The sequence below is a fragment of the Aedes albopictus genome, chromosome 2 (assembly GCF_035046485.1).
Source record: "Aedes albopictus strain Foshan chromosome 2, AalbF5, whole genome shotgun sequence".
Taxonomy (NCBI): domain Eukaryota; kingdom Metazoa; phylum Arthropoda; class Insecta; order Diptera; family Culicidae; genus Aedes; species Aedes albopictus.
The window spans coordinates 485468212-485481611 of record NC_085137.1 but is presented as its reverse complement, the minus strand read 5'-3'; the positions used below and the strand labels follow the sequence as shown (position 1 = coordinate 485481611).

At 37.9% G+C, this 13400-nt stretch overlaps 1 protein-coding gene across 11 annotated transcripts in view; it reads right to left on the bottom strand.

Moving 5' to 3' along the window:
* LOC109424340 (collagen alpha-1(XVIII) chain) overlaps window positions 1-13400 on the bottom strand; it is a 1002865-nt gene that overhangs the window by 619202 nt on the left and 370263 nt on the right. The gene's annotated exons all lie outside the window — the stretch shown is intronic.

Genomic DNA, 13400 nt, shown 5'->3' with positions numbered 1-13400 from the left:
TTAAATTTCAGCACTTTTGGTACAGTTCTTATTCTATCGTTTCAAAACGCTAGGTATTCTTCGACTTAGTGGACATTTCAATTTTCGAAATGTCTATTAAATCAAATTTCACATAAAATCGGAACAAGATTTATTTCTCTTTTATTTTTATTTAAACTGCATACCAATATGTACAAAAATATAATAAAAAACTGCATGCAAACTGGGTTTTCGATAAACAACTCGGAGTTGTTGGTATATATAAGTCATTCTGGTTAAATAGCGAAAAAACACTGTTCCGCTAGCTTGTTATGATCGAAAACTTTTGTCTCCAAAAATATGTATGGTTGATTCAAAAGAAAATATTTTGAACAATGGACATAAACAATAACCACCAGGGAATTGAGGCTAGCCAAACGAAAGGACTGGAGACGGGTATGTGAAGACAACAATAACGCTCTTGCAGCTGCAAGGCTGCATAAAGTCCTTTCGAAAGACCATTCAAATGGTCTTGAAAGTCTTAAAAAAAAAGATGGCAGTTTTACTGTTGATTCTCTGACACTTAGGAAGATATGAGGAGAACTCACTTCCCAGGATCGATTCCTTTTTCGAATGAAGAACAGGACTCATATAAGGCAAGACATGCATGGTCGATCAATGCCTATCAAAAGGTTTTGAAATTTTCACACCGTCGAGGTTCGAAATTGAGTTCTTTTTAATCTTACAAATCTGCCGGCAAAAATGGAATTTTTCCAGCTTTACTTCAACAGGGAAAATGGGCGATTGTCCGCTTTTAACTGAAATATTCAGAGCCAGTATTACTTTAAATCACAGACCTAAGGCGTGGCGTAAAATTCGTGTTGTTTTTATCCCAAAAGATGGCAAACGGGACAAAACAATTCCAAAAGCCTTCGGACCCATAAGCCTTTCGTACGTTCTGTTAAAAACCATGGAAAAAATCATGGATGACTTTATCAAGTCTACAAGTTTAGTAGACATGCCTCTTTGTAAATTTCAGAATGCTTATCAATCGGGTAAATCTACAATAACGGCACTACAGTCGGTGGTGAGTAAAGTTGAGAAATCGCTTCAAGCCAAGGAAGTAGCCGTGGTTGCTTTTCTCGACATTGAGGGAGTATTCGACAATGCACCCCACAGCTCCATGCGTTCAGCGATGGAAGCAAGGGGCTTGGGTAAATGCATTATTGAATGAATAATATCTATGCTTGAAACTCGGAAGATTACTACTGATCTCGGAGGTGCGCAACTGTCTGTTAGATGTATGAAGGGCTGTCCTCAAGGAAGAATACTATGGACCTTACTGTGGTCTTTGGTTGTAGACGAACTCCTTAAAATGGTAATAAATCAAGGTTTTGAGGTGATAGGATACGCGGATATGTGGCCATTTTGGTACGTAGGAAATACGGTACTACGATTTCAAATCGGCTCCAATATGTGCTGCATGTTACTCTAGAATGGTGTAGGAAAGAAGGATTAAGTGTGAACTAAGGTGGCCCACACTTATATGAAAAACAAAAATTTCGAAAAATGCCAAGTCTTACCTCCTCAATCAGTTGTTTTGAACTCCCAGAAGCTACGTTCAAAATTTGAGGAAAATCGGTTGAGCATAAGGGGGCGCTCAAAACGCTTGAAGTTTGTATGGGAAAACTAGGCCAAATGTATGCAGAAATTTCAAGTTTTCGAATTTTGCCGCTAGGTGGCGCTGTAAGCGTTCAATAATCAAACCCTTTGGTATTATTGTAGGTGACTATATGCCAAACAACTTTGTCGAAGACCGCAAAGTGATCCAACGTCTGTGAAAAAAGTTATACCCTAGGAAAAGTGAGGATAAACTTTATTGTTATTTTTCCAACACATGTAAAGGAATAATATCAATAATGAAATCTCAATACTTTGCCTCACTTTGCCGAGGGTATAACTTTTTTCACAGCCGTCGGATCACTTCGCGGTCTTCGACAAAGTTCTCTGGCATATAGTCACCTACAATAATACCAAAGGGTTTGATTATTGAACGCTTACAGCGCCACCTAGCGGCAAAATTCGAAAACTTAAAATTCCTGCATACATTTGGCCAAGTTTTCCCATACAAACTTCAAGCGTTTTGAGCGCCCCCTTAGGCTCAACCGATTTTGCTCAAATTTTGAACGTAGCTTCTGGGAGTCCAAAACAACTGATTTAGGAGGTAAGACTTGGTATTTTTCGAAATTTTTGTTTTTCATATAAGTGTGGGCCACCCTAGTGTGAACCCTTCCAAAACTGTTATCGTTCCTTTTAGGTACCAGAAGGAAGATATTACATCTTACTCAGCCTTTCATGGCTGGAGCTCAAATTCAGTTTTCGGGAGAAATTAAACATCCCGGTGTAACTTTGTACAAAAAAGACTGAACTGGAAGTCTCATCTAAATTAGGTAATAACTAAGGATACAAATGTCTTTTAGGTCTGCGATAAGGCCTTGAGGAAAACCTGGGGGCTGCAACCAAACATGACAAACTGGATCTACGCAGCAATAGTCCGGCCAAAAATTCGCCTTGACGGAGGCTCTCTGAGAGAATTGCGCTGTGCGTGAAAACAATTTTTTTTAACATGGGAAAGGATAGGAGCTGCATTTTCAAATGCTTCTAATTCTTTATAGAATTTTTTTCAAGCAAAACGTTCTTAATGTTATCGAATGAGATTTTGATACGCTATATTATAGACATAACACTGTGATTTAAAAACTTTTGTCTAAAACCAGTTATAATGTAGCTAATTGAAAGTATATTGCAAAACATTAACACTTTTTTCAATCTGAAGTCCCTTAAATATTTTAGAAGCATTTGAAAATGCAGCTCCTATCCTTTCCCATGTTAAAAAAAATTGATTTCACACACAGCGCAATTCTCTCAGAGAGCCTCCGTCAAGGCGAATTACATATGCTTCACTTGTATGGTGGCCTAAAACAATCGAGGTAGCCGCTCAAAAAAAAAAAAAAAAAACTGGGCAAGCTTCAAAGACTTTTTTTTTCAAAACTTTTCTGGCGCATCTCTATCGACAGCCACCCCAGGATGTATACGGTCGGCTATGCTATGCTATGCTATGCTAGAAGGTGATCTAGTACGAGCTTTGAAGATCGTCCAAGACTTAAATTTAAGCTCAGATATTAAAACAGTAGAGTATTGGATGATTACGAAGACCAACTATGATGTTCCCTTTATGTTTGGGATTCTGGTGGGCCAAGTTTTCGTCCAGGTTCTATTGTGCTTTATACTGAAGGGTCTAAGATGGGTGATAATACTGGTTCTGGAGTTTTTGGCTCCGGCATAAGTAAAGCTATACCAATGGGATGCATACCCACTGTGTTTCAAGCAGAAATTCAAGCCATATTAGAGTGCGCTAATACTTGTCTGAGAAGAAATTACAGGTTTGCAAAAATCAGCATCTTCTCAGACAGTCAAGCTGCTCTGAATGCGCTAAAGGCATTTACGTGCCAGTCCAAGCTTCACACTAGCATTTTTTTTTTAGATGGAGTTCGCCAGTAGAAACGAAGTAAATAACATTATACTGGGTGCCCGGCCATTGTGGGATTCAGGGAAATGGAAACGCCGACAATTTAGCCAGACAGGGTGCACTATTGAGCTTCATAGTCCCTGAACCATTAAGTGGTGTTCCGGAGTGTACTCTTAGGATGAAACTAAAACATGACAAATGTCTATGGTAGAATCCAATAAGAATACCAGACAAGCAAAAAGCTTTATAAGGCCTAGTGCAGCTAAACCAAGACTATGCCAAATTTGAGCAAGAGAGACCTGAGAGTAACAACGGGCCTGACGACCGGCCACTACCCCAGTAGGTACCATCTATACAAGATTGGAAAAATGTGGAAGTTTGGTTTTTGTCAAGGTGAAAATGAAACCGCTGAACATTTACTCTGCAGCCGTGGAGTGCTGTCCAATCAAAGGTTGTCAATATTTGGAAAAGGGTTATTAGAGCCCTTGGAAATTTGGCAAAGGGATTTTGGAAAGGGAATGGCTTTGAGTATTTTCAGTGAAAACCGCATGAATTTGGGGTACAGGAAAGAATTAAACCCCATTAAGGCCCATTGCTTGGGTACGGGCCTGCCTTTAGCAAATAAAATATACCTTCGTTGTTCTCGCAAAAAAAAGATTCCACTGAACAACGTGGACTTGTTTGAGCAAGTAATTACCATAAATGTAACTTATAGTTTCGCAAATACAACCTGGTTTGTTTATATCGGTGATCCTTATTAATTATTTCAAAACAGAAACTGCGGGTACATAATTTTGTTTAAGAATATTGAACAAGACTAAATAGCTTAAACAGGATGTCTACTACTGGGAAAGAAGTGTAATCCCAGTATTATCAGGAACTTTATATAAACTGGAAAAATCACGTAAATCTCAGGAGATTCCAAAGTGAATCAGGCACTTTTTAGACCATGTCAATATTATTTTTATTTTTTTGGTTATTCGTAGCTATAATGTTGATACTTTGATACTTATTAGTTGAAAAGCACAAACAATAATCATCAAGCAGAACGCAAAAGTAATATGGATCTCCTCTATCGTGGTGAAAGTGTCCTGCACATTTCTTGGAGTCAAACAATTTTCAAAACTGTAGTTCATCGAAGGCTTTTGAAATTTTTTCGAATGATTTGTAGGCATGCTATCAGAATACATAGAAGGATTTTCAGCATTCTACATCTAATATTTTTTTCAGGATGCCAATATAACTCTGCATTCATGATTTTCTGTGAATTGTATAAAATTATTTGTATCCTTTTGGAAAACATTATTTTTCAAAGATTTCTCATCGCAAGTCCTGGACGACTGTCTAACAGAATTCAGAAAAGCCTCAAAAACGTTTTTAGCTAACTTATTCAGAAAGCAACTTTTAGTAATATGTATGGCCTTTTAGGATGAATTTTAGGTAAAATCTCGAGATTTTTCAGAATGTGTTCCAGGTGAAATTGCCAAATGCATCCATGAATGTTATAAATATACTTCAGAAAAAAAAAACTTTTTTTTTATTTACGTGTATTTTAACATTTGCTAATTCTACACTCACTTTAAACATATTTTCGGAATCTATTCTGAAGACGTTTGGATTAAAAGGAATTTCTTCGATAGTGTCTACGGAAATAGAAACAAAATATCCATTGCTCCGTGATTTTTATTGAGTTTCCTCTAAAAATTTCATTAGGGATTTCTTCATGTAGTCCTATATGAATTTCTGCAAGGACTCCTTAAAGGACCTCTATAAATTATTTCGGGGGTTGTTCACGAAATTCCCTCAGGGATTTCTACAGGTATTCTGTTAACGATGTTGGAAGTTCTGAAGAAATTTGTTTTTAGAAACTACCGAAAGCTTTCTTAAAATTAAGAAACCTTTTGGCAGTTTCGACAAACATTTGGAATTCCTTCAGTATTTTTTCAGAAAGTTTTCATGAATTATTCAAGGGATTCCTCCCGGGATTTCCCTTGGTGTCCTCCGGAAACTCTCCCAGGAATTTCTCCTGGGAAATTCCTGGAGGAATTTTGTGGAGGAATTCCTGGAAGATTTTCTTGAATGAGTTCCTGGAGGAACTCTTGGAGAATTTTCTGGAAGGATTCCTTCTGGAGAAATTCCTAGAAAAAAATATGAAGGAACGAGACTTCTGCTGGGATTGTAAGACGAATTTCTGAATGAATTACTGGCGGAACTGTTGGAGAAAATTATAGATGAATCCCTAGAGGAATTCTACAAGAATTTCTGATAGAATTACTGAAAGAATTTCGCCACAGAGGAAATTCTGGATAATCTTCTAAAGAAATTTCTGGAGGAATTCCTAGAGGACTTCCTAGAGTAATTCCTGGGGGAATTTCCGAAGGGACTTCTTCATAATTTTCTGAAGAAATTCCATAAGAAATTTCCGGAGGAATTCTTGGAGGATTTTTGGAGAAATGTATGGTTGAAATCCCGTAGAAATTTATGGAGGTATTTCTGGAGTAAGCTTTCTCTGTTTTTCCTTCACAAGTTTAAACAGGAATTCACGGAGAATATTCGCAGCAATTTCTAGTGGGATTTCTAGAGGATTTTTTTTTATGAATTTCATAAGGAACTTCTCCAGAAATTTCTGTAGAAATTCCAGGAGAAATTTCTGAGGAAATCCTGAAGAAACATCTGGAAAATTAATGGAGGAAACTCACAACTCCTGGCGGAGCTCCTACTTAGATAAATTTTGAGATAGAATTCTGGTGAGCTCCTGGAGGAATTTCTGGAATAATTATTGGATGAATTTTTTGAGGAATTCTTGGTGAACTTCCTGGAGGAAATTATGGAAAATTTTCTAAGGAGCTCTGGAGGAATTCTTCAAAAAAAAATCCTTGATGTGTTTCTGTGCAAATTTCTGTCGAACATCCTGGAGAAATTTCTTGAAGAATCGCTCGCAGAATTTCTGGAGGGATATCTGGAGAAAATGGTGGAGAAATTTGTGAAATTTGTGGGGGAAATCCTGGAAACATTTCTAAAGGAATTTCTGGAGGAACTTCTGGAAGAGTTTCTGGAGAAATTTCTCAAAGAACTTCTCCAGAACTCCTGAAGAAACATCTGGAAAATTTATGGAGGGAATCCTGGAGGAATTTAAGGAGGGATTCTTAGAGGGATTTCTAAAAGAACTTCAGGAGAACGCTTTAAGAAATTCCTGACGAAATTCTCGGCGGATTTCTTGGTAAAATTCTCAAAGAAATCAATGGAGGAATTTCTGTGTGAGAAATTTCTAGAGATTAAGTATTTCTGGGGGAATTCCTTTCATAGAGGATATCCTAGAGCAATTCGTGAAGGAATTCCTGGAGAAGGAATTTCTGCACGATATCCTGGAGGAACCTCAGGAGGGATTGAAAAAAATCATGAGGATTTTTTAGTAGAATACCGTCGATGGGGGTGACAATGGGTCTGGGGGGTGAGATTGGGTCAAAACGGAGAAACATAAAATTTGAAATAGCTCATCAACTATCGCTAATTTATATTGAAAACTTTATATTATATCAAAGAGGAGATGTTTTTACACGTCATGATGCAGAATAAGATGTTTTGCAATAATCGTTTTTTGTTAAATTTGTGGCTGAACTTATATGATGAAACTACTAGTAAATCACTCTGAAAAAAATTCTCCTTCGTAATGTTTAACACAAGTACCTAACCATATATTTTCTTGAAAGTGGTTTGCTGTAGGTATTACCTGATTGATGTAATGAAAAAAGCGGGCTGTCATTGCTCTTTTTATTTAAAAACTCAATATTTTCGACCCTATGTCTAAGTATTAAGAATGGGGGTGAGATTGGGTCAAGCAAGTTATCGAGTGCACATAAACTTAACTAAAAATTCAACTTGTTATCCAGTCCCCATTTGACGTAAGAGTGGTGCCATGTTCACCGTATCTTCATAAAAGTACGCTTTCTTTCAAAAATATATCAAGAAGTTTCAAACGAGTGTAATAATACGTTTAGTGCCTAAAATCATTTATAACAATACACCCATGCGTTTGAACAGCTCCTCTAATCATCAGCTAATCTTTAGTGTACTGAAATATCGTAAGCTCACAAAATAGACTCAATATAATATTTGAACGACCCTCTATCTTGAGATGGAGTGATTGGCTTTAGCAATATAGAGGCTAATGATCATGTACATAAGAGTTTATAACGGAGAGTTTGGTTAAACATTTCTTATGCAGTATACTAAAACTATCATGTTTTTTTTATAATCAATCTTTCAATGCGTCCCTCCATCATTGTAATCTCTCCTCCTCTAATGGAGGTTGAAACTCTTAATGAGGATGATTATGATGGCTTAAAATGGTGATACAGTATACAAACGTTATTTTATCAAATTCCAACAATTTTTTCGGTTGTTTTAGCCCTTTTAGGTGGATTAATCATCTTTTAAAATTACCTAAGTTTTTATTCGTCATGATAACATTATGTTTAAGTAGGTTTACTAGATATGATCATTAAAATTAACTTATATTCTTAGATAGGTGATTTCGAAAACATGATGTTGGTTTGATTGATATAAGAGATAAAAGATCTGAAAATAATATGTGAAAAATGTTCCTGGAACATCTGAACAATATCAAAATTTGATATTTCAAGATCATACGAATAGCTCGCTGCTATTGGTTAGATTTTACAAAATCTAAATATGATTTGATGATGATGTTCCAGGAGTAAATTTTTAATTTTATTTTTAGATCTTTTATCTCTTATGTCAATCAAACCCATATCACTTTTTGATCTCCATATCAAAATATGCTATTAATGAGCTCTTTTCCTCTACTCGGGTTGTAGTTTAGTAAGCAATTCATATAACGTGATACTTTCTTGCTAAACTATCATTACCACATAGGAGAGTATACATACCAAATAAAAAGTTATTCCGACTTCAATTGCATTTGTTATTTAACAAACAATCTTTGAGTATCCTTTTTTGACCCATTCTCACCCCCAACGACGGTACCCGGAGAAAATTCTGTGCGAATTTCTGGAATAATTCCAGAAGGAATTTCTTTTCTCAGCGATTCCTTACCTGAATTTTCCATGCATCGAGATAGTCCAAGTACTTTTACCCGATCTGTGTATTACCCATAACCGGAAAAATAGAAATAGTTCAGAATCGACATGTCAAACAGGAAAATGTATGAAGGCTGATTCTATTCCACACTGCACTCGCAATCTCCAGCTATTGAGCTGCTAGAGCTTGCTGCCTTTCTGTCTTGTTCAAAACAAACCAACAATCAGCTGTTTTGATTTGTATGCATTTGCTACTTCCGTGGAACTTAAAGCCATAAACGTTTTGAAACACATTTAAACTTCTACTCTGGAACTCCTGATGACTCCACAGGAACTCCCTTCTTCTTTGAACCTACTGAACGCCTTGATACCCCTTTGGATCGCCTCTTACACTTCCAGAAATTTTGAGATAAAATTTAATTTAAGTCCTCCTTGAAATCGCAAACCACCTCCTCACTGAAGCCTCCTAAAACATTTTGAAGCCCTTATAAGCTTTCTGAAATTTTCTGAAAACTTACAGAACGCCATGAAATCCCTTTGAAACCCCTTTTGAAACTACCTGGAGGTCTCCTGAAGCCCATGAATATCTAAACCCCTACGAAACGCCTTCAAATATCTCTGTAACTCACTCGAAACTACCTATTTGGAAGTTTTGGTGTATCATCTGAATGGATCGACGATAGTCTGTATTACTTCATCGCATTCGAGTTGAATGGCTTTAATGCAGTGTTAAACTTTTTCCAACTATTTGCAAAGTTTAGGAAAGAGCTTTCGAACCAGTTGAAAAGTTTTAACGAACACTTTAACGATTGCACTAGTTCAACGCGACGCGATCTCATGGTTCTTACACCGACATTGCTCATCGATTGGAAAGAGAAAGCAGAATGTAATTTATCCTTCACTGTCATTGTGCCCGACACTTTTGCCTAGGCTATCGATTCTTGGAAAGGCCACAGCGACGTAAATTTAACAGGAAAAACCTCAGATGAATCTATCTTTAGCCCAATTTAAATTCTCACAATATAGGTAATTTTACTAAGATAAACCACTTATCCCTCTAGCCCATCTCCTTTTTCAGTGAATTCCCGAAATGCTTGATCACAACTTCCGCTCCACTTTTCGTCGAATTCTTCCACCCCCACCCACTTGCTTATCCCATTTTGCCTTCACAGTTTACTTTTACTCCCCTCCGGCAAAAACCGGTAAGTGCCTGATTCTGGACATTATTGTAACAAATTTGAAATAATATTTTTCCTCCCAACTTCCCCCCGGGTTCCACCAGCATATTCTCCGACAAATTCCAATCCTGGTTTACAGTTGCGTTCCACAGGCAAGCAGAAGCAGCACCATCAATGATTCATGATTGACAACATACAGAGCAGCACTGCGCGCCGGATGCCAAGAATAACATCAACAACATCATCATCATCCATGGATGCAGAAGGTAGATATATGATGGAGTACAATGGAGTTCGGATAGGGTTACCAAACTTTATTTCGAGGTTTTTCATTGTTCCTAAGTTAGGCTCTCATTTGTTTATGTAACTGTAAATAATAGAAATAAAATCTTAATTAAAAAAATGGTAATGTCTAAAGTTTACGATTAATTTTTCGGAGCCTTTAACGGAACTATAGGTAAAATTTATCCAATGCATTTTTAAAATAAAATCAAAATTTTCAAAAATAAATGAAAAATAAGATATGTGTACAAGATGTACAAAATAAAAATAAAAATGTCAAACTCTAGAAGATTTTGAACATTTTATACAACTTTTTGAAACCCCAAGTAACATTTTTAAGTCAAATAGACTTGAAAAGGTTCTTAAAACCAAAATAAAACTAAAATAAAATGTGATAGGTTTTATGACGGTTCTCAAAACCTCTTCTAGACAAATTGGTAATTAAAATATAAAGTATTTGGGACGTCAAAACATCAAAGAAAATTAAAATAATCAGTCACAAGTCGCTTCAAACTAGGATTTTAAACAGCTCAAAAGTTCTAAGCACTTGGTCACCCCAAAACCCACATGCATCATTTCACATTCTCCCAACAATGGTTTTTGGATTGCCGAATGTTGCTTGTTCCATCCAGCAGCCTGTGGCCAAAAATCATGAATAAAGTAACTCCAACTGCACACGACGGAGAGCTGGGAATATCCATCCATCCATCCGTCCGTCCAACCAACCAAAGCTCCCACGATGGAAGCGGCGACGAAGAAGGGTTTGCGAGCGAGCATTCATGCATGCTATCCACCCTATGAGGGTAATCATATGTTGGGTTGTGCCGTTCGGTTTCTTCGTTCCACAGCACCCAGCCAGGGAAGACCGACCGAAATCATTTTTCTTATTCAAACACGTACGCTACGGCGGGGTTGGGCTTTTCCCCTGGGGTCGACCTCAAGAAACTGCCATTGTGTGGCACAAATCGCATGGAATATTGCAGAAGAGAGGGTGGGTTTCCACTCTTTTGTCGCGTCCTCTTGGGCTAAAGGGAGATCGTCTTAAGAAAAAAAAAAAAAAAAACGAGGAAGTAATGGCGTAACCACTATACTACTATGTATATGGAGAGTCCCAAGATCCGGCTAAAGTAGCTTAAGTAATAGCTGAATAATGATGTTACAAGATTTTCTCTTCGCTTCTGGGGCTGCGACGAGGACGCGACGACGTGCCGGTGTGTGTGGTGTATCATCGTTTGGTATTCTTTAGCATCCACCTTGAAGTTGAGATTGAGGATTGGGTCTTCCACTGGAAAGCAGGTAAAAGTGGAAGAGCACCACTGGTGGAAAATTATCCGGTCAATTTGATGTTCGAAGAATCGAGAAGGCAACTCATTGGTATTCTCGGAGGATGAAGTTGTCGACGGTGGAAGCAATAGCTTAATTAATCGTTGACAAATGAATGTGTGAAAGTTCTAGTAATGCCCAGCGTATTAAATGCGACATTATGATACGAACAGTGTTGAAAATTTCATTTCGTCATATCTAAATTCAATCGCCTACAGCTAATTTTAGAAGCTGAACCTGAGAATATGGTATATGAAAAACTTGTGCGGCTAGACCAGATCTGCTAGAAAGTCACGGAAAAACCGATATTTTTCGAATATTTAAGGTAAATGTCACGGACCACCTTTGGAAAATGCTAAATGATATTCACCGTGAATATCATTTGGCATTTTTCAAAGGAAGCCCGTGACATTTACAAAAATAGCGGTTTTTTCGTGACTTTCTAGCAGAACTGGTCTAGCTGCACAATTCTTTCATATACCATATTTTCAGGTTCAACCTCCAAAATGAGCTGTAGGTGATTGAATTTAGATATGACGAAATGAATTTTTCAGCACTGGATACGAATAACGTTTATTTTTTTCTTATTTATCCATTTACACTGGAACCTCTTTTTATGCACATGGCTGAGACTGCATAAATTAAAAATGTGCATAAATTAAAAAAAAAAGCATAAAAAGATGGAAATTTATGCATAAATTAAGTTTGGGCTCTATTGAGGGAATCTAGTTCGCGAGAGCAGGTCTTGCTCCTGGAAATTTGAGGTGGGACTAAGGGGTTTCCAGAAAGTTCCAAGAGAGCCCGAAAAAAGGGGGTTCCAAGGTGCTCCAGGGGCGTTTTGAGGGGTTGTTTCAGGGGATTTGAGGAACATTTTAGGGGGTTGTTCTGTCAAGATTTGTTGGCGTTTTAATGGGATTACGGGGAATTCAGGGTCATTCCAATAGTATTACGAGGCTTTCAGGGACTTTTGAAGGGGCTTTAAGGGCAATTCATGGGATCTCACGAGCCTTAAAGGGCGTTGCAAGGGGTTTGAGGGCATTTCAAGATATTAAAGAGTCATTTAAGTGAGTTTCAGGGTGTTTCAGGAACATTTTAAGGGTGGATGTTCGAGGGTTCGACTGTTTGGGAATAACGATTGCTGGGAGTTCGACTTTGCAGTCTACAGTTTTCTACAACGACCGTTTAGGACTCGTCGCTACGTTTCGAAAATTGTTGGTGCCTTCTTCTGAATTTTCCCCTGAAGAAGGCACCTAAAATTGCCGAAACGTAGGGACGAGTACTAAACGGTCATTCTAGATAACTGTAGACTGCTAAGCCGAACTCCCATCAAATCGTTATTTTAAGGGTGTTCCTAGAGGTTTAAGGGGCGTTTGATGGCATTTCAGGGGCGTTTCAAAGGGTTTTCAGGTGCGTTTCAGGGGGTTTATGGACCTCATTAAAAGCGTCCAAAGAGGTTCAGTGGCATTTCAAATTGATTGTGATTATTCCAAGGGCGTTTCATTGGGATTACACAGGTTTCAGGAGCGTTTCGAGGTTTTTTAGGTCGGAGTCGTATAAGGGGGTTTCAAGAACACCTTTAAATCAACGGGTATTTCAGGGGCGTTTCAAATGATATGTGATGGGCTCTCTAAAAATCCTCTCTTTCGTAACGCCTCTGAATCCCATCGAAAACGCTCTGAAACTTCCTGAAATGCCTCCAAAATCCCCCATAAATCCCCATGGACCCCCGTAAGCCCCCTCGGACCCATGTAACGCACCTGAGAGGCTTCGAAACATTCGACAACTCCACCGAAACCCCCCCTGAGATCTCCTGGTACCAGGTACCTCATCTCCTCAGGTTCATCTCCTGAAACCCCTTGGGACCCACTGAAACGCCCCTGTAACCTTCCTTTGCTCTTCTTTATAAACACCCCCCGGCCGCCGCTGCAACAGTTTCCGTCATTTTCAAATATTCTTATGCTGCATTTGCATTTTTTGTTCTTTCTGCAAAAAAAAAAAAACCAGTATGATTAATTGAAAATATATTCTCAACTTATTCACAAAAGTTGTATATTTTGGTGTTAGGAACAT